The 22,841-nt window shown below is 43.8% G+C and overlaps 1 long non-coding RNA gene across 2 annotated transcripts; it reads left to right on the forward strand.

Annotated features, from left to right (window-relative positions):
* The first annotated feature begins 880 nt into the window (after positions 1–880).
* On the forward strand, positions 881–5,538 carry LOC140215404 (uncharacterized). 2 transcript variants are annotated; one of them, XR_011892358.1, is made up of 4 exons: positions 881–981; positions 3,225–3,367; positions 4,335–4,403; positions 5,458–5,538. It is a non-coding gene; the product is annotated as an uncharacterized lncRNA (long non-coding RNA). The 2 variants fall into 2 exon arrangements; XR_011892357.1 differs by having other exon boundaries at positions 3,225–4,403.
* Positions 5,539–22,841: the final 17,303 nt, after the last annotated feature.

The raw sequence follows: 22,841 nt of genomic DNA on the forward strand, positions 1-22,841 counted from the left end.
ATTCATCAAACCAACATTTCGTGGTTCAATGTAGCCGTGTATACACCAGGGGCCAGTTCCACCACGTGCACTGTGTCAGAGTTCATATTTCGCGTGACTGTACGTATGCCAGCATTAATTGCGACAAATTCACAGTATATTCTTCTTTACGTCTTAACATTAGACAGCCAAAATATACGCAACAAAACCTTCATCCTAGTACCTCAGCACTTTTCGTTCAAACGTGCGTGTCCGCACTGCTTCATATGTTAATAATTACTGAAAATGTATCCAATGCTTTCCCCCAGGCAGCTGTTTTTATTCCTGATGATGCCAGGAAACCGAGCCTGATACCACCAACGCTCAAAAATTTAATTGGGAGCGCGCACAATGTTCTCGCACACCTTGTGTGATGTTCCGTAGCGATGAGGTGCTTCTTGTACACTCTAAAAACTAGGAAGGGTATCGCAGGAGTGAAGCTGCCGGTTCACTCTTCAAAGCGTTGTTTTACTCTCGCAAAATGTCGAGGAGAGTGAAATGCATTGTTCACTCTGTCACCAAGGAGAGAGTGAAATGTGCTTTTCACTCTCCCCTTCAGAGAGAGGGAGTGAAAAGACTCTTGCGACAATAGAAAAGAGAGACTCTTGCGGCAACAGAAAACAAAACGTAGCGTAATCTTCTGCTTCAACTGTAGGTGGCTGGCCCCGAACATGGCAATGTATCATTCATGCACGCTGAGCAAAGAACACATCGTTTTGCTTCTAAGAGAACAGGCCGCCGCAGTTCAAAGGAACGCGTAGCGAGCGCTCTACTTTTTCACTCGGAGTGGCTCCACCGCGCGCGCGCGCGCTCAAGATCGCGGAACAACACAGCACCGGAGAGAGCTGATCCGTTCAGCGAGCAAAGGCCAGCCGAGGGAGATCGTGTGTCGGCCATCTCGCGTCGCCACGAAAACACGACAGTCGTTCGTCATGCCTTGGATATAACAACAAATCCTCCACGGTAAGTGAATTCTAACTTAGGTGCACATTCTCCGTATGTCATGCTATCGCCAGGAAGTCGTCGCTGCGCTTAGTCGACGCGATTGACAAAGGACTAGGCGTACGCGCCGTCTCTCGATGTCAATCGAAAAAGCCAGTCGTCGCGATAACTGCATGTGATTTTATCACTTTGCCGTTGTCTGTAAGAGCTTTAAAAATCGCAAACGCTGCCAGAACTATGGTATGTTCAATAAGACGCCAGGCGAGAGGACGCTTAAAATGGTTAGTTCACCAGCCCGTGATTCCGAGCCTATGCGGAGCGTGATTAGCGTGCGTTTTGTGTGTTTGAATTTATTCAGTTTGGCAGTCTACTGTGTACGGAACGCTGTTGAACTAAGGAATCACATAACAGAAGGCGTCATTTTCCTGGCAGCATGCTTTTTTTTTTATAAATAAACCGCGCGCTTGACGGTGTCTCGCGCAGGGGGAATCTGCGACCACTGAAGTTACGTGCAGCACCAGTGCTAGTTAGAAACTTTGCCGCAGGCATTCAGCTGCATGCTGCAAGAGGTCACTTGGGCGCGTTATCTTGAACTTACTGAAAACGCATGAGGAATCCATGTTTTATGCTGAAAAAAGTATAAACGCCATATAAGCGATCTTGCGCGCGGCAGCTACAAGCGACGCGACGGAGATGGCTGTCGCGTTCGCTCGTCGCCTACAAGTCGTACTCCGTGCGAGCGACGATTTTGAGCGACGCCTCCCCGGTGTTGCCGGCATGAGGGCTGCAGTCACGCGTGACGCGTGCTTTAGTAATTTACGTTGATGTATTTTACTATAAAAAGTAGCATAAAATATTTCCGGAGGTCTTGCAGTACGTTCTTATCCTTGCACGTATAAAAATTGAATCATTTGCTCGTTCCGCGCGACAATCGGTAGTATTTGAGCGATGTATGTGCATCCAGTTGCGGCTTCGCGCTATTGGCTAGTCGCTCATAGCACTTCTGGGTCATCTGTTCAACCGAGTCATCTGTTCAAGCGACGGCCCGTTTTGTCGCTCGAAGCCGTCGCCGTCGCGCACTAAATCGCTCTCACAGTGTTTATCCCTAAGACTGAACTGTTTTTGCTCATGTTGAAATGGTGTGATTATAGGACTGGTTTTGTCTCCTGTTGCGGTTTTCGTGCACGGTGCGAAACTGAAAGGATGCTTATGGTCTACGAACTCGGTGAATTGTCGAGCAGCTAGTTACGCATCGGCATCGAATATAACGGCTGCTGTGTGGAATTACAATTGCAGGGGCGCTTTGCATACGCTTATTGTTTTGGACATGCCTGTGCATTTGCTAATATGAGTTGGCGTGTCAGAGTTATGTCATATGAACAGCTAAATCAGCCTTCCTCTGGGGGTTACAAGCGTAATGTGTGCATTTTGCTATAGCATGGCAGATCAAGATGTGTTTATCGCTTGAATATTTTTAGTAGAGAAATAAAATATCAAAATAAAATGTTGCTTTAATTCCGTGTTACCAGTCTGTCGTACACAGAACAATAGGTTGGTGTAATAAACTAATAACTGCGGTTTAACTGCAACTTTTACATGCCTACAAGAATCTAAAATGCTAGATTTCAAACTGCAGCAGTAGTCGGGTCTGTCAAAAATGAACTCCACTGCGCACCTCATGCATGAAAATAAGTTCATGCCTTTTAGTAAGCTTAGATGCAGGCCGCAGTGAACTTGTTAGTATTGAAATGTGGGTAAGCTTGCCATAACAAGCCTTGTTGCCCTTTTTTATAGGCACATCCATATATCCATTGAGCTGAAGGACAATATTTTCATCCCTACTGAGCATCATGTTTGCAGCTATAATCCTCAAATTATGGCTTCAGCAGTGGCACAACCAGGGATGGTGCGGGGGGGGGGGGGCACTCTGGGCACGTGCTTAGGATGTGTCACAAGTGGTGTTTGCGATACACCAGGCTCATGACAGACCTATGACGTCTGAAAATGACCAATATTCTATTCATTAGCAGAAGTATTCTAACATTCATGAAAAACAAGGATGAACTGTGGTTTATTTGTTTTTTTGCTTAAATCTAAAAATTGAAGTTAGTTTAGCAGTTGACTGTTGCAGTCATTTGGATGTTTTGCATGCATTTCACTAGGAAGACTAAGAGCTAAGACTTTTTTATTGCCATGGCCTTGACTGTCTTGATGTTGTTTTGCACCATGCCCTTGTGTTGACTTTTGCATACGATATTTTTCAGGCACCCGCTTTATATAACGCAAGAAGGCAGCTGCAAGGACACGAGGATGTGAAAGAGCCAGTGCAGCGCGACTTCACGTAGTGCAGAGGAGCCAATGCCAAAAAATCAAAATACATTGGCATGTTATTTGGACAAGAAAACTAGTATGTGGGTATATTGGGTGTACCATTTGACCAAATGTCAACAAAATCAAGATACAGTATGTTACACGAAGATGAAAATTCTCACGTGCTCCAGGCAGTCATCTTAACATGGTATATTTATGTAATGTCTCTGATTGGAAAGTCAAATCAAGTATGCTCTCTGGAGACAAACACATAGCAGCAAGTGTGATTGAAAAGTTAAAAATGTGTTTTAAGAAAGCTGATTAGTTCTGAGAAGTGACTGCTTTTTGTCTTGCCTCTCAACAGATATTATCCATGTGATAAAAAAATAGTGGTACAATGAAATTGCATATTTGCTTAGCGACATGATACATACTTGCAATGACCACGGTGCCTGTGTTTACTATAAAAAGCAACAGCCCATGCTTGGTTAGGTTAGGCCCACTACAACATGCAGGCATGGGTGATTGGCGCTTTTTTTATTTCTGTGTCGTGAGGTTTATTCACGCGCGTATAGGTGCAGTGGCACGCAGTATGGCTAGTACAAAAAAGGGGGGGGGGGGCAGATATATGTAGCTCACTGTACACGACACAGGGCAAAGGAAATCCGTGTTCAGTAACTATGTTAAATGCCATGTACGTAAATTTTACAACGCTACTCGTTCGAAGCGCGCACAGGTGCATATTGAAGAAAAGTTTCCAGGGTAGATAATTTAGTTCGTAATTTACACTAATTTTGCTCTAACCACGAGACATAATAATTTGAATATACTGCACGGAAAAACCTAGAGCGAATTAAATTGTGTGTCAGCTTCCTGTGTATACATATAGTCTTTCCTATGCATTAGGTTTTTTGCGTAATGCATTAACAGTTGACAGCCTATCTTATGATGTGTACTCTGTTTACATTACAGTTGTTTATTAGTTTATTCGTTTGTTTTGCGACTGATGAAATGCCGGCATATATATATTTTCAACATTTGACATAACCCTGTATGTTTTGCAGGGACAACCCAGGACGTGCATTTCTCAGCACCCAGTCAACTGCCAAAAGTGACTCAAACACAGGCCACCAGTAAGTGGACATCAGTTGCAATTTCACATTATGCAGTTGGCGGCTGCCTTGTACGGAGGCTTTTTTTTTAATGAGATGGTGATGTCGTTCTAATGTACATTTTGACCACAAAGGTGCGATCATGTCTCACAGAGGCATATATGGTTGCTATTCTCTGCGAGGGACGTGTTCTCGTGTTCGTGAAGCATTTGTGTTTGGCAGTATTGTCGCCCAATGAGTCGGATATAAACACTAACTCGCCACTGCTGGCAAGTAGTTGCGAGAAACGCATTATGACGCTGTAAAGTTATTTCATTAATTCGAAGGAAAGTTTTGCAGCAGGAAAAAAGGTTGCTATTCCAGGTAAACATGTCTTTTTCTCACAGGTTATTTAGCGAAACTGTGGATGCATGAAATTCGTGACTTATGAATAGATTTTAATTTATTCTTTAGTAATGCTTCTAAAAGAGACTAGAAATAGCATGTGACTACCTCTGCAATCAGCAGACCATACATTTACAGTCATAAGTGGCAGTTCCATGCAGTCTGGCACTTTATATAACCTTTCCTTTCAGCAACATTGGAACTGGTGGCTGCGTTTTCAGAAGGAGAAGTGCACTTGACACTGTATATGAATGTGTGAATTCGGTTTTCTTTCTATGTGTCGGCTCACTGACAAACAGTGCAAAAATCTGTTGTACCATGAGCCTGACGACGCCTTCTGCTGCTAGAAATGCGGCACTTCGTATTTTATAGTACTGCATGACATTTAAATCAAAGCTACCACATAATATGATCAAGAAAACTAACCGCTGTTATAGCTGTTTTCCTCAAAGAACGCTTGTCCTTTATGGGCTGTGTTAATCTGAGCTCTCCACCGATGTTTCAGTAGTATTATCCCTTAGTGAGTGAGAGATTGGGGGCAATTAATCGTGTTAGTGTTTAAGTGGTGTCCTAATTATGTGCATTTGTTCCAACAAAGTTGTCTAGATTACTTTATTGTGTAGTGTAAAACTTATGAAACCATCAGCAACTACTGAGTTGCTAACACGCATATGGATTTGTCACTATACAGGTGGAACTTGGCTGTACCACTGCAGTGCTGCGGAAATTGCCTTCACCAGCGGCTTTGCAACAGCTGTTTCGCAGCATGTCGATATGTGTTAATTTATAATTATGTTGGGATGGGCTAGTATTATGGACCACTGCTACTCTGTATTGTGACAGATCCATATGATAAGGGATGTAATGGGCACACCGAAAACCTTTGAATTTTTTACTACGGTACATAAACAGGCTCTCCTTTTCGTCACTGGAGCAGGAGAGAAGGGCATGCAGGCACTCCTGAATGTACATATATTTCAAAACATGAGAGAGACATATACACACACATACACACACACACACACACACACACAATTAAACTAAAGGCAGGGACGTTCCATCTTTCATCTTGAATTGAATTGTGCAGCGCAAAAATACAACACAGACCACAGAGAAGCACACATGTTAACAGGTTTGATACACACGTTAGTTCAACAGATCTGATACTTCAAGTGTGCTATTTTACACAAGGGGGAAGGGAAAGGGGAGAAAATCTGAAAAAAAAGTGGAGTGGAAAAAAAGGAATCGTGCCAAAAAGCATGAGAAGCATCGCGCAGCCAGGATCACCAGCAGGACATCTAAAAAGCGCTCTGATAAAATTACATACAGGACAACCTTACGTATAGTTTGTTTCAATCAACTGAGATCACATGCAGCCATTACTGCAATCAAGTTGTTTCCTTATGTCATATGAGGGAATGATGTGGGCCCAAAAAACTGTTTAGAGCTGAAAGATTATGTTCCATTCTAGCCTCATTGCCTGCTTTTTTATCATATTGTTATCAGCTGCTTATGTTAGGGACAAAAAGTAAGAGTACGAACTGTTTCCCGATTCGCTATTCCACACAACATGTCTTTGTGACTATATGTACATGCAGATGATCCATAGTTGAAAAATATTCAGTACAGTAGAATCTCATTACAAGATGCACTTGGTGTAAGAGACATCTGAAAATGGTTTGGTTGGTTTTCCGATGTTTGCCACGTTAACAGTACTGTATACAAGAGACACCTTTGTTACTAAGGATGACTTTTTAAGTATTCACTACTTCGAAGGGACACAACCCAGACACATTCACTTTGTGCACCTTGTGTGCTCCGAAGGGCGTAAAGATCACACAATCCTTACACAAGTCAATCGCGCATGTCTCTTTTAGCATGAACCAGAAAAGGAGGGCAACGAGGACAGTGCAGGGCAGAAAGTGTCGGCAGTTGAAGCTGACGAGCGTCTAAGAGCACCTCAAAGGTACTGCGAGCAACAAGGCTTGCAAAGTGAAGTGTTTAAATTCCAGAAGTTGGGAAGGAAGCTAACACAATCTACAGTCACTAAAAAGCTGTGAATGTCTTCTTTAAAGGGCCCCTAAACCACCGAGGTTGAAATTTAGTTGCGGTGTTGCAGTTCTACACAATAAGGCAACGAACAGGTAGCCACGAGAATTTTTCGAAACGGTGCAGTAATAGTGGAGCTACGTGTGTTTGATTATCGAAAAGTAGTCCCCACTCATTTTACTCTTTCATCTGGTACACGCCATATGGACAGTATCGTGTTTTCGTCGCCTAGTACACCTCCAAATGTTACGGGACAGGCCATCACCAACGAGCTCTGTTGCTGCTGCGCTGGCCCGTCGTCCTGCGAGGGGTGGCGCTAATGACCTCGCCAATGCAATGGAACTGTATGGTGACTCGTGTTGAAGAGCCTCATAGGGAGACCCTTCTGTTGGCGTTTCTGTTCTTTGCCCCCATTGGCTGCCCACAATGGCATCGCGAGCAACGCGACGAGGAAGAAGGAGTGTGTGTATTTGCTTGCAGGCCTTGCCGGCAGTCGTACACTTTCGTTCGACCAATCGACAGCACCGGAAACTGGTGACATCATCAGAGACAGCCTGGTGACGTCAGGACAAACTGGGGGGTGCAGGATAGGTCCAGAGAGGCGCACAGGATCGTTTTCCTCATATTGTGGTGCTCCCGCAGTGCTACGCACTGTGGCGTTTGGCATCGCCGATTGTGACGGCATTCTGATTTCGATACGCGTGTTTACTTGAAATGTTCAAAAAATGTCGAAAAGTGGTTTAGGGGCCCTTTAAGCCACCCTGTGCAACTATTCCTTCAGATATATCTAAACATACTTTAGTGATGATGCATAATAAAGTGATCTAGTCTGGCTCCTCAGTGTTTTAAAATTTTTGGTTTCGAGAGACATGTTGCCCGTGCCTCTTGAGTGTCTCTTCTAATGAGGCTTTACTGTAATATACACACACAATTGTGTAACTTCTCCTGCAAGTATTATTCATTAAGCCCGGTCACTGATGTGCAAAGCTTGAGGTTAAGTCTTGATGACCGTACTTTTTAGAGCTATATTTATTAATTCAGGCTGTTCTTATTGGTTCTTCGATGCAGGAGACAATGCTTACAAAATTATTGGCCCTGATGACGAGAGCACTCAAGGGACAAGCGACATCTCTGTTGCAGAAGTGAGCCCGATACCACTTGAAGTTACCATGACAGATGACACGGCAGCAATAGATACAGAGACTGCCTGTCTACTGCAGCTGCAACAGTGTACGAGGCAAGCAGCAGCAGTGTCAGAAGGAACCACACCAGGCCTGATAGAGCAACATGTGTGCTATCACTGCGACTTTTTTTTGTAGTGCATACAACTCATTTGCTCAACATACAAAAGCTTTTCACGACTGTGAGCCAGTGTTCTTGTGCAGCAAGTGCAAGACTAAGTTAGGTGTTATAACACAGTACAAGCATCACTTTAATATATGCAAATGCAAACATATTACAGTTGTTGCCTCCCCAGCCAGCCCACATAGTGACAACAATGTGGAACACATGGTGGGACACACCTCTCCCCCATTACAAGATAGTAGAGACTGTCAGTGTTGTTGCTAGATTGACTGGTCTTTGTAGGCAACTAGAAGGACAACACAGGTGTCATAAGATTGTTGTTGATGTTGTTGTTGAAGAGGTAAAAAAGAAGTTTGATGCAGCTGAAGTGCCAACTGATATTGAGCAAATCAAAAGCAACCACCTGAGAAAGCAACACTATCAAAATTTGGGTATCTATCTGCCGCCAACTCTGGTAAGAATGGCATAGGACAGAAGTGTGATGAAAATCACACAGACACTGCTGTTGCATCACTGGCCACGGTGAGGAGCGACTTGTAGGGCAAGAGAGTCAACTGAAACTAACATTATGATATAGTGTCATGCTCCCATGTGACCACTTTTCAAGTTATTTTGCAAGATACAGCTCAACCTCCAGAAACGAGACTGCAACTTGTCTGTAAAAAAGCTTTCACAAAAAATTATTCATAACACTATTAACATAGCAGTATATTTTTTTTGTGTCGGTTCGAGGTTCCCGGCTGTCCATTAATGCAAAAATTGAGGAAAAAAAGAACATGTGTCGTAGTTACACCTTTTTAACAAGTACGAGGAGGACAGAACTTTTCTAGTCATGCATCTTCATCATACTATCAAGTTTTTAAATGCCTTTTATAATTATTATTACCAGTTATATCTGAGTGCATTGTATCCATGTAGCAGGTGTAAAATCAGGTCAGTTGGATCAGATGCCTTATCTGCAAGCGAGCCCTATATTCAAGAAATTTGAATTAAAATAGTTACGTTAGAGACGCAGTCTTTCAGCACTTTATTGCCTGTGGTTTAAGCATTGCTCAATACTTTTGTGGGTGGCAATTTCAACCGGCACAGCACTGCGCTTTGCCACAGTCACATTTGTCTTCAAAGCCGTGTTTACCATTTGTGTTGATCTGTTTGTGTATGCATAGAGCAAGTTTTTAATTTATATTTTTCTGCATTCTTGTGCTTGCACTAAGCTTGTATAAGGCAGTTACAAAATGTGCGTCACTATAACGAACTGTTCTGTTGAGCTTACACTTGCAAATAATCGTGTTCAGATGGCCGCACTTCTATGCGGGTGCACCGCTAGCTTTGTGTATGTTCTCATGTTTGTATAAAGCTTATATAAGCTAGTTAGAAAATGTATGTCACTAAGCATTGTGATATTCTTTAAAGAACTGCTTGGTTGGTTTTACACTTGTGAATTAGTATTGAGGCGGTGGTATTCCCATGTATGCCCACTGCTAGCTTTCTGTGTCCTCACGTGTTTGTATTAAGTTTCTACAAGGGAGTTACAGCATGTACGTCACTAAGCGCTGTGATATTTTTTAAAGAACTGCTTTGTTGGTTTTACACCTGTGAGTAATAGTACTCGGGTGGCACTAGTCATGTGTAGGTACACAGGGACCATTTGTATACATTATGCTCATGTAAAGCAGTTACAAAGTGTATGTCACTAATTACTGTGATATTTGTTGAATTGCTGTGATGGTTTTACACATGTGAATAATAGTGGTCAGGACACAGTACTTGCGGTGTATAGTTGAATTTATACACTGCCAAGACATGGGCTGTATACGTACCAAAAGAAATGTATGTCATTATATTGTTGTGATTATTACTGTTTGGATTTTATTAAACTGTAATAAAATTGTTTCTTGTATCTATTGAGGTATGGCAATTTGTCATGCAACCAAACTGAGGACCTGAACTTGTGCATACAAATAAACAGCTAATTTAAGAGTATACTGCTCATATTCTGCTAAACCAGTTTAACAAATCTTGTACTACAATGCTGGAAAAATGACAGAGCTGACTCGGATGTACAGAAAAAGTTCTGCACTGGCTGAAGGACTGCCCCACACTGGAGTTCGTAATGTTGCGTTTATTGGAGTAGAACAGAAAGTTCACGTCTATTGAAAATGCGACAGTCGGTGCAGAAACATAAGGCAGACGAGCGGATGTGGCACATTTTTTTCAGGGCCCTCCATGCCTACTACTGCATTTCTAGTCTTCCTGTGCTCTGCGTATAAGCCCCTGTTCAGCCAAGGTTTTTACTCCATGACAGTTGTTCTACTGGGTTCGTAGCAATATTGAAGAAAAAAATTCAATGGTTTTCAAGGACTTTCGAGGCCCCGACACAGTAACTTCAAGGACCTCGTGCAATGTGTGTCGTAGTTTGGACAGGCAATAACTTGTTCAAGAACACCGTTAACTTTAATGCAAACAAAAGAAAACAAAACAAATCGCATTTCAGTGATTTCAAACATTTGAAAGACTGCTAATTTGCCTTTCACCGCCCACCACTAAACGCACACAAGGAAGCATTTCAAGAAAGCGCTCAAAGTTTTTCTGCAATAGCACAATTAACTACTTGGACCTGCAACATTTGCAGTTTTTGAATACTGTTTGGTTTGACAGTGTATGTGATGTCATCTGTTGCCTCAGCTTTTTTCACCATCAAATAAGCAATAGTCATTTCTAATTTCTTTTTATTGTGTCTGTCGCTCTCAATTTACTCTTCACGGCTTCTCTTCGAATGCCTCGACTGTTGAGCTTCCTGCTTCTGCTCCTCCAAGCACATTTGTCGCCGGTTCCATGTGCATAAAACTGGTATCTGCAGCTCCTTTGTAATTTCAACTTTAAGGATGTCGCTTTCCTTCTATTACCTCCAGAGACAATTTTCTGTGACATGCGAAAGAGTGTCACAGAAGGGAAAAAAAGCGCTTGGCAATGTCTGCTAAGTCTAGCCAAGTGTACAAATTTAGGGACTTTCCAGTACTTCTAAAAATTCCAGGGTTTTCAATGCCTTGAAAATGGCATTTTAGAAATAAAGGATTTTCAAGGATCGCTACAAACCCTGGATTCTAGCACCTAAATAATTTTACAAGCTTATTTTGGCATGGAGTTAGGAAATTCATGCTTTCTAGCTAACGCTGCACTATCTCTGTACAGTGAAGCCACGAGAGCGCAACTATTTTGGAGTAAAGAAAAATACTGAAAGCTTTTAATACCACTCTTCTTTTTTTCTATGGAGCTTCGTATTGCCTAGTTAAGTTTACGAATGTGCCTGGTTTTGGCGGGCGTTTCTTCGACATTTTCTGGAAGAAGCAGATGTCTAGCCCCCGTATTCAGAAATGTATCTTAATACAAAGCTCATGCTTGACTTGATATAAACGACGCCTGGTGCGAACGTCCCCAAGACGCTCACTGCCTTTCTTTTGGTGCGTTCACGACTTGCGTCGTTTAGATCAAGTCAAGCATGGGCTTCAAGTTATGATGCATTTCTGCATATGGGGGTAAGCGTGCACAATTCCGGGCAACGCACTGTGCCATTGACACTGCGAGAAAACGGGGAAAACAGAGTTAACCACTTATGCTCCTAAACTTTCGCGTACCTGTGGTGTGCGTGTATCGTGGAAGAAGAAACAGCGCAAACACAAGGACGAAAAAAAGCATCAACCACACCAGCGCTTCGTGGTGTGGCATGTTTTTGCGTCGTCCTTGTGTTGCGCTGTTTCTTCTAAAATGCTCAACCAACTAGCCGGCAAGTCCATCCTGTGCATATATAAATTGAACACACGCATGAGTGTGGATGGTCTTCGAAGCTTTTAGAACGAGCACTGCCACAGGATACGAGCAGTGCACGCGTAACAAGTGGACACATTAGTCATATAAACATGCGTGCCAATGCATTTGACGCGGCTATCGGCATAAGCAGTCTCCAAATGCTGGAATGCATGCGCTTCAAAACGCTAACGATCCGCTGCTAATGCAGGACAACAGCTCACAGCGGACTGAACCAAACTCTAAACTAATGCACTTGAAAAGAACGCCTACACGGCAGCGTGAGGAACGTCGAAATGCCTGGTACTGGTGTCGCAGTTGCTCACCAGTATACGCGCGAATTAAATTCAGATACGTGGATGGTTGGCGCAATACTTTGTATCCGCGTATTTTGGAGAACATGGACTGGAGAAGCACTCGATCATGAGCTGAACGGCACATTTGTTATTTTCCTGCAGTGACGACAAGCCGTGAATAGTTCTCACGTTGTCGTCTACGTTGTCTTCCTTCGTTAGTCGTAGCAATGAATGGAAATGATGCAAACGCACACGTATTCCAGTACACAACAGCACAGCACACTGCAGAGAAACCCCACCCACCACAGCCGATTCATCAAATACGTTTGGTATATATGTAACCTCTAAAAGAACACGACTGGGCGTGGCGGCGCTGTGGTGTAATGGTTATGATGTGTGTTTAGAATTCTACAAACGCGAGTGTACGCGGGTTCGAATTCACGTGATGTATAGAGCATTGTGATTCTTGATAAGTATGTGACTTCCTTGACAATTGTATTCTAATTAGATTGTGTGACTCCTGATTGTGAAATTTGCGGAGATATACGCAGATTAAGTGTTAATTCGCTTTTTTTTCTCCTCAGTGGCGTTCGTGACGCATACGCATAGGCCGCTTCAGAGCAGTCACGCCTCACGGTAGGCAGCAAATAGCCAGGAAAAAATGACTTTAAAATCCTGCATAACTTTGCTCACGCCTATTCTGAAGGCCGCTTGGAATCGGGCCAGTGTCTCTGAGGAGCCGCCTAGGGAACAGTATATCAGCGGCCCTAATTTGATCTGATTTCCTGCCTGCATGCGTGACAGGACATGGCTAAGAGGGCATTGGGAAGAGTACTAGCACTCTGTTCTGAAGGAGTACAAGCACTCTATTTGGGGGAGTAGAAGTACTCGGTCTGGCTAATACTCTCCCCTGAGGGGAGAGTATTAGCACTCTGCGGAAGAGTACTAGCACTCCCTGTGGGAAGAGTATTATCACTCTGCGGAAGAGTACTAGCAATCCCTTGCGGTCGAGTAACAAAACTCTGTCAGGAGGAGTTGACCTACTCTCTCTCAAAGAGGGTCGATCTACTCTCGAAAAGAGAGTGAAATATGGGACAAGCAGCTACTCCCTCAAAGAGAGTGCCCGGCACTCCCTTAGTTTTTAGAGTGTATAATGTAGGAGAATCGGTTGTAAAGGCAGAAGTGCACGGTTGGGCATATGTGCTTAAGCTCATGAAGTTTATTTGCGCCAAGATAACCTGTCCAAGTTTTCATACTTGCTTTATAAGAAGCCTATGCGCCATCAATATTCCGGCTGCTTTTAACTGCACCAAACAAAACTATTAAACCAATAGAAATATTGGTGACATCATTTTATCATTCGAGTGTTCAGATTGGTAACCTCTAGGTACGGAGTGAGTTGGGAAATTGTGTGCGTCAATAACTAAGCTACGTTAATTAAATTTTCAATAATTGATCTAAGGTGGCTAAAGAAAATGAGTAGTTTGGAGCCCGTCCTCGAGATTATCTAGCTGAGCGAAAAAACTTTGATTAAACAAGCTTCTGCAGGAGCCATGCGAACAAAAGTTTTCCCATTAAACGCTCTTGGAAAGTGTAACTGACGCAGGAAAAGAACGTCTGGAAAGTCACGGAAAGAACAGCGCTTCAAGACTGGACTTGGTACCAAGGAGGAACCACACACACACTGCTCTAACAACTTGAAGTGCTGTTCTTTCTGTGATAATGAACCAACTAGCCCGTCAGTCAACCCCTGGGAACTTGTAAAGTCAACTTGACCGCACCTAACCTATTGTGATGTCACAAATAGTACACCCTAAAGAAAAGTTTACACCCTTTGGGCTGTATTTTGTCCCCAAACAACAATCGTCATCTGTCTTGGCCGCATTTCCTTCCTTTAACGCTGCGAGCCCGGTACTTCCTAGTCACGAACGGCTTGCGCCTTATCAGCTTGACGCAGCATTCTCGACAGGAAAGTAGCGAGCGCCAAGTTTTCAAGAGAGTAAACGCAAGCAAGGTACATGATTATTGCTTGGGGACAAAATAAGCCCCAAAGGGTGTAACCTTTTTTTTGAATGTATGACTCCGTGAGCATGTTCCTTGTGGTCAGTCCACTTTCCATTTCATTCACGCTGTTTTTTCAAAGGCAAACAGTTTAAAGCTTTAATGTTAATAGAGCAGCGAACTTGCACCGCCGAAAGCTTGCTTGAACGCAGAAGCCACGCATGACGCAATGATGGTGCAGATTTAGTGCGTCGCCGGCATCAAGACTATGCGCTGCCGCCGAGGGAAGGAAGATAACGAAAGTAAACAGTTCGCTAGGTGGCTCACGAAACCGTGCCGATGGTGACGGTGTCATCGTAGCGAAATCTGGGGCGGCGATATTAACGGCTCAGGCGTGTTTTTTTTTTGTTGATTTCACTAAATATGGGTTTAAATAACCTCTATGTCCCATTCATCGCCGAGAGTAGACGTAAGCGGGTAAATGCTCTCTCTCTCTCTCTCTCTCTCTCTCTATATATATATATATATATATATATATATATATATATATATATATATATATATATATATATATATATATAAACACACACACACGCACACGCACACAGCGAAAGAGAGAGACGACACAGCTTCGCCCGCATAGACGAGAACGGCACCGCCGAGAGGCGCTGTCTTGTCAGTGGCGATACAGGGCCAGGTAATATTTCGGGTAACAGAATATAAACACCTTGGTATATGAATAAACGAAAACAATATATATATGGAAACACAGGAAAAAACAATAACAGTGAAGGGGAAGAGAAATGGCAGCCATAATGAAGCACGGAGCGCTATGGGGATACAATAGGTACGAGGTGCTCCGAGGTATGTGGAAAGGTGTAATGGTTCCAGGACTTACTTTTGGAAATGCGGTTGTTTGCTTTAAATCAGGGGTACAATCAGGACTCGATGTGAACCAAAAGTCAGTGGGTCGCCTCGCATTGGGCGCTCGCCGGAAGACTACAAATGAAGCTGTGCAGGGTGATATGAGTCGGACTAGTTTTGAAGTGAGGGAAGCTCGTAGTAAAATTGAGTATGAAGAACGACTGCGGAATATGGAAGAAAGTAAATGGGCTGGGAGAGTGTTGAGGTATCTGTACAGGAAAAACATAGATTCACAGAGGAGGAAAAGAACTAGGAAGCTTACCAGCAAGTATGCGGCCTGTAGGGTGGGCAACACAGAAAGTCAGAGAGGCCAAAATAATCTCATGGGTGGCGGCAATGGAAAATAAACCTGCCATGACTAACTACTTCAGAGGGAAGAACGAAATCAGGAAAGAAACAATTTATGATAACTCAAAGGAAAGCTCATTACTTTTCGAAGCGAGATCGGGATGCCTTAGAACACGCACCTATAAAGCGAGATTTAAGAAGGAAGAAGAAGCATGTGCTTGCTGCGGTAAAGCTAGGGAAACTATGGAGAACAGCATCTCAAATTCACTAGTTATTACTTATGATGACCTATACCCAAAATAATGCAAAGCAGCTTCCCTCGCATATTTTTAACGGCTTACTCCATGATCACTTGAATCAACTCCACACTAACGTAATTAAAGCAACGGATGCTTCGCAGAGTGAGGAAAAGGCAGGAGTTGGAATTTTTCCATCATCATTGGACTGGTCTTCTTCTATTCGGCTTCCCGACTTCACTCCAATATACCTAGCGGAATTCCTAGCTGTTGTCCTAGTTTTACGAAAGCTACAATCTTCCAGGACAACCACAGTAATAATCACAGATTCTTTGTCGCTGCGCACCTCACTTACTGTTCCCGGCTAGTCACACATATTGAAAACTTTGTACTCACTGGCTCCAAGTCATTTGAGAAGTTTACGATTAATGTGGGTACCTGGGCACAAAGGCATATTTATGAATGAGGTGGCAGACAGCTTGGCCAAGGCTTCTATCAGCGGCCCGGTGCTTCCCCTTCTTCCAACGATGGGTTTTATCACGTCCGTCAGGTTCAGAAGATACATCCTTTTAACATTACAATCAAACCTTAAATCATCCTTGGAACTACACCACTTACAATTCCCTTGGAGCAGGAAATTTTGCAAAACAAGACAAACGGAAGTCACATTAACGAGACTACGTTGTCGAGTCCCATCTCTAAATTTTTACATGCACCGATCTGGTCTGGCAATATCCCCATTGTGCCATTTTTGCAACGCATTAGAGACGATTGAGCACTACTTACTGGAATGCCGGCGTTTCTCCTCCATGAGGAAAATGACATTATAAATTACAGTGCCACTGCTCGGCCTGCCATTGAACACTCCGGCACTGCTGTCTTTCGGAGCGTCTGTGCTTGGGCACTCATACAGGAATGTGTGCTTCGCCTTAGAAAAATTTATTATTGAATCAAACCGATTTCATTGATGACCGTATTACTCTTTTCATTCCTCCTCTATTGCCTCATTTATATATTATAGATAATTTTTTTTCTCCTCTTCATAGCATGACAGTCTACTGAACCGTTTTGATTTTTCCTCGCTTAAATTTATGTAACAAAATTATAGATTTTTACCTCCATTTTCTTAACACATAAGCAAAATCTGCCCGACTCTTGGCCAATCCCCGTGAGTGGGTAAGCGCCAAACTCATCCAGGACATCATCATCATCGTCATCAACTATGGAGCATGTTTTATTAGAATGTGGAGACGTCTACCCAGCGGTTGATTTAGGCAGCAGTGGCCTCCTTGAAGGCCTTGGGTTCAGCGAGAGCAGTGGAAAAGTAAACATTTCCGCAATAGCGATTAGTAAGAGGCGATTGGAGGATTGGTGGAAGTAGGGAAACGACAAAAACGGAGACGTACAAAAGCACAGTGCGCAATAGGGGATCAGAAAATTTGGTTGTGGGAGTTCATAGTGTTTTCTTTTTCTTTTTTTTGTTTAACCTAGGTAGGACATTAGGCAGTATAATAGCAAGACTTGGTGGTGCAACCCACCGCCCCGTTCCAAAGGGGACGCTCATAACATCCTTCCATCCATCCATGGATGGAAGGTAGGAGCGTCCCCTTTGAAACGGGGTGATGGCAGTTGCCACCATGCTCAGTTTTTTATTTTTGTTTTACTATGTTGTAAGTTATTAAAGTTCGCCATTTTCTTTAAATACGTATTCCTACACTTTTAACCTTATGCCACCTCTCTGCATTTGAGCCACCAATCTTCCAATCGCTTTTTGCTAATTTCCGCCGCATATTTATTTACATGACTATCGTTATCTCTAAACCCTAGGGCCTCAGGAAGCGTGACTGTACCCGCATCGACATCGGGATGGATACTATCACATTTTAGTATGAGGTGTTCCATTGTTTCTACAGATTTACCACACACAGTACATCTGTCTTTTTCGTTAAATTTCTTTCTATAGCTGCGCGTTCTAAGACATACTGACCTAGTTTTAAAGAGTAGGGCACTGCCTCTTGCTTTAATCATAAAACGCTTCCTTCCTGATCTGCTGTTTCCATTATCGATATAATTCAGCAATACGCTTCTTTTCCATTGAATTTATCCAATTTTTACCTTCCGCGTTTTTAACCTGTTGTTTAATGCTCTGTCTTTCTCCGTCCTCGTGTCTGGCATACTTACTGGTTAGCTTCCTAGTTCTTTTCCGCCATTGTGAGTCAATGCTCTTTCTGTATAGGTATTTAAATACCTTAGCTGCCCACCTGTTATCGTCCAATTTCCTCAGGTGTTTTTCGTATAGAATTTTACTCTGAGCTTCTCGTGCTTCGAGCGATGCCCAGCCCGTATCCCCTTGTTCTGCCTCGTTTGTGGTTTTCCCATGGGCACCTAGTGCTAATCTTTCAACAGCTCTCTGATTTACTTCTAGTCTCTGCTGAACTTCTGCCCTTAAGCACAGGACTGCATTCCCGAAAGTAAGCCCCGGCACCATTATTCCTTTCGAAATACCTCTCAATACTTCATACCTGTTGTACCTCCACAATGCCCTATGTTTCATTATCCTGGCATCTCTTCGCCCTTTTGCTATGAGAGACTGTTCGTGCTTTTCCGTGTACATCTGCCCTTTGTTTATCCATACCCCGAGATATTTGTATTCGGCCACTCGGGGTATTTCATGGCCTTGTATTGTAAGCTCCTGATCAGTTGTATCGTTAAAAAACATCTCACCGGACTTAGCTGCGCTAAACCTGAAACCTAGACTCTCTCCTTCGTCTCCACAATAATTAACCACAGTTTGTAAATCTTCCTGGCTATCTGCTAACAGTACAATATCGTCCGCATACATTAAACCCGGTAGTCGTTGCTCAAGAACCTTTCTGCCTAATCTGTACAACAGATTATACCCTAGATTGCTTTCTTGTAGCCTCCTTTACATACTTATCATATAAAGCATGAACAGCAGCGGTGATAGAGGACAACCTTGCCTTAATCCTTTGTGTACCTCAACAGTTGTCGTACTCTTAATTCCTTCCCATGTTATTTCAACATTATTTTCTCGATATATTTCCTGTAGGAAATCAATCACCTCATGACCGATACCTTCATCTTTTAATATGTTCCACAGGAGTTCCCTGTTCACGTTGTCGTATGCACCGCTTATTTCCAGGAAGGCTATGTCGCGCCGGCGTTAGAGCGCCGCACGCGGTGCAAATTTCACCAGCGGGTGTACATCTCTCGTTCACACTGCCTTGATTGCTTCTTGCACTGCGCGTGCTTGGGCACGTTTTGTACCGCGCGCGGTGGGTGCCTACGTGTATGTGCGTGGACGTTTTATTCCAAGGACGATGTACACGCATCTATTTGCATTTAAGAAGATCGGTACGTTTGATGATTATTTTCATGGCTGCAAAGCGGTGAAAGGGCAGCGTCTGCTTAGCCATGTAAGTGACACTGAGCAGGATATTGGAAACGACATCGTATGTACCGCCGAAAAAATCATCGGCACTGCTGCAGATAACCTATTCGGAGCCACGTGCGCCTCTCCGCGCATGCGTCGATGGTCCCTCTTTCCTTCTTTCTCTCTTTTCTCTTCTATATATATTTCCGAGCTGGAAATAAAGCGTCTTTTTGCTCTGCGAATCGGCCTGGATTTCATCGCGTAGCTGCCGGCCTTTGGCCGGTAGAACGTAATAGGCACATACAATGCATGTTAGCTAAAGTCATTTTTGCAGTTTCCCACAAAATGTTTGCTATAAATCCGTGTTGTCTCTGTTGGCGACAACGGACTTCCATCGACACTGTGCGGAAATAAACAAAATATATCGCGGCATAGCACAAATACGACATGCGCCCACAACTTTAAATAGTACGTCCCCTACAATATATAATAGAGGCAGCAATGTAGATAGCTTGGCCATTTTTTAACAGTGCTCAAGAGACGGAAGTACTAGTAATCATTCCTGCTTCAGCAATGCCGGCGCGACCAAGACGCGGGCGTGTATCGTCCAGTAACTCGATCTATGGATGCAGCGGTGATGCAGGAATGAACTCCGGTCATGTTCAATGCAGCGTGCACATATTCAATATTTCGGCACGCATGAACTCCGGCCACTGCTAGCGCATGCAACAGAAGTGGTTTCTATTCTTGGGCAGCGCACACACAAACCAAAAGAGAAAGAAGACAGGACAAGCGCTGGTCGAACAACTGAACGCTTTTATTCGAATAAAAGAATTATACAACCAGTAATCATGACATTCATGTGGATTACACATAAAAACCGTCATCCTCATGAGTGATCAACGAACGAGATCGCTTCGTTTGCCAGTTGTTTATTTCGTTCGGCGCACCGCAGTAATCCATTTCTGTCGTCTGCTTTTTTCGTACCATTTTCTTGTGGATTGGCAGAATTTCACAGGTGGCGTCAACGCTTTCGTATTTACATTGCTGTCGTGACAGTTAACAACACATTCATAATTTTCAGTCATCCGAAGAGCCGCAATCGCATACAAGAGACGTTTCTCGCACAGCGCGCGCGGGCGCGACCTTGAATGGAAACGGGTGCAAACGTACACCCGCGGCAGGGGAAATCGTTCCGCCAGGGGAGAAACGAGCGCTGGCGTCTAGGATGAAACTTGGCGTGCGGATGTCTATTCACATTTGCACAGGCCCACGCATGCATACACGCACAAAAAGTATGCGCGCACAAAAGTGCGTTGCTCACACGCGCATACACGCAATCGTGCGCACGCAGATTCAAATATGGAAACAAACGCGCTCACACGCAAATGCAAGTACACACGCACGCACGCTCAAGGTGTGCGCACCCATATAACTCCCTCTCCTTCCCTGTTGCCTTGCAAAAAACATGCGCGTGCAAACAGACTGAATGACACTCGCTCTGCAATTACGCTTCAAACTCCAGCTGCAATAAATTGCATTACGGTTTAAATTTGGCGCTTCTTCAAGTCAATGTGCCCTCTGTCGAGAAGATGCAAAACCATTTGCTCCTATTGTGTGACATAACTGCCCATTCCTGACCAAAACACTGCTTTAACGCGCCACCAATGTTCCGACGAAGTGCCATAAATGCATGTGCTAGAAGGGAGTACTCTCTAAGCGCAGTCAGTTGAAACTTGCTGATACTCGGTCGATATATTTAAACAAAATTTTCTAAAATTTTGCCCATTCAGTTACGCATTTGCATTGCCGTGAAGTTCCACAGAATGGTGAAGGTGCAATCATGATGCAATGACCAGAATTCCTGAATATGTCCATGCTATAAGGCACGATGGTTTTTTTGTAGTTTTTAACGTTGAAAGACATGTGCATGCTTGTTGTTATCTTGCCCAAGGAATTAAATCTGATAATAAAAGCGATGACTTAACAAATGAGCAACCTATTGCTACGTTTTAGGAAGTAAAAATAGATAATATATTTCAAGCACTCCTGAAAAAACCGAAACCAAATCTTGAGGTTTTTTTTTTGTGGCCACCTGGTGGGAGACTGTCGAACTTAGTCCTACGTGCCGTCGAAAAAAAAAAAAAAAGGAAGCCACGCAGGGCGGCATCGAACCACTGCCATCATGACGCGGAACGATAGGCGCGGGCGATTAAACGACTCGGCCGCCGCTTCCAGCGATTCCGAGAGTGCGATGCATCATACGATGCATTCGTGTCCAAAGTGAAACAAATATACATGTAGCATTTCCTTCCGTCCCTGTGGTCAAAAAAAACAGCTAGAAAGGAATAGGTAAATCAACAACTATACAAGTGCATTTAACACAAAGACAAATGATTCAATAACTTCTTAAAGACTCGCGACCCTGAAATGCTTTAAGAGTTTAAACAAGTTAGAAACAAGCTCAGCAGTGATCTCAAGAAAGCAAAATTGCATTATTACGCGCATCGATTTGAAGCCTCTATGAGTGATGGTCAGAGAACGTGGAACATATACATAACTTTCACGTGACGTCACCTCCGTCGTCTGCACCGACCGCCCGCCATTGCTCGGTACCACGTTTGGATCGCTTTCTCTTTGCCTGTGAAGTACAACGCGTCTGTGACAGGCGTGTACGACGGTTGAAGCGTGGCGGTGCTAAGAGGAAAGTGTTCGGAGTTTTGCCCTGCGTACTACGAAGGTCTTGTCGGCGCTACGCGGGCACGATACGAGACGAAGACCAAACTCTGCGACGGCGTGGACCCTTACACACTGAGAGTCGGCGCGGATGCGACTGCAGATGTGGAGCTGCTGCCAGCTACAACGCAGGTGGACATAATCAATTACCTGGTTTTGTCAACCAGCTACGTTACCTTGCAGCAGATGAAGGTGTATAAATCGCTGGATGCACACAACTACTTCACCAGCGGCTGGGTGCGGAACATTGCAGCAATGCGGCTCCAGTCGGAGCGCGTCATCGTACTCGGCGAGGTAAGGCAACAGCGAATGAAAACACATTTTTGTGCACGAGGAAGCGTAGACGACAGCGAAATATCTCGTTTTTATTCTACGATTCCATTCAGATGCAGCCGATTTGCCGCACTAGCTATTTCTGTTCAGTCTTTGTGCACAGAGCAGTTAAATGTAAACGTGGTGCAGCTTTTCTTAGGTGCCCAAGAGTAAAGTTCAGGTTGCACGTTTAGATGCCGCAACCGTTGTACGCGCCAATATAAAGCTTCGCGATAGGGTCATTAACCAAACAAAACTTTCGAAAACTAATTCTAAGCAACATTTTTTTTTTCAGGTCAGCCATTCTCAGCGGCTTCGGGAGCCAGACCTGAAAGTGTGGTGCTTAACAAACGCAGATGGCAGCATCATAACAGCGCACTGCACCTGCATGGCAGGTGCAGGGGAAGCATGCTCACACATTGGTGCTGTGCTATTTGCTGTAGAGACATCAGTGCGCTTAAGAGAAACGAGAACATGCACAGGAAGAAAAAATGCCTGGCTCCCAGCCAATTGCTCTGGCACACAGCCCAAGTACCTAAGAGACATAGATTTCTCGTCATCCAAGATGAGGAAGAGAAAAATGGACTCGATTCACCTGCAGCAAGGTGTTGAAATCACATCAACGTGCCTCCCACAAGCCCTGCCACTAGCTCCTACTGAAGAGTCAATACAACTGTTCCATTCACGTCTTGCTGATGCTGGAGCTACACCAGCTGTCTTCATGGTCCAC

This window comes from Dermacentor andersoni, chromosome 1 (assembly GCF_023375885.2).
Source record: "Dermacentor andersoni chromosome 1, qqDerAnde1_hic_scaffold, whole genome shotgun sequence".
Taxonomy (NCBI): domain Eukaryota; kingdom Metazoa; phylum Arthropoda; class Arachnida; order Ixodida; family Ixodidae; genus Dermacentor; species Dermacentor andersoni.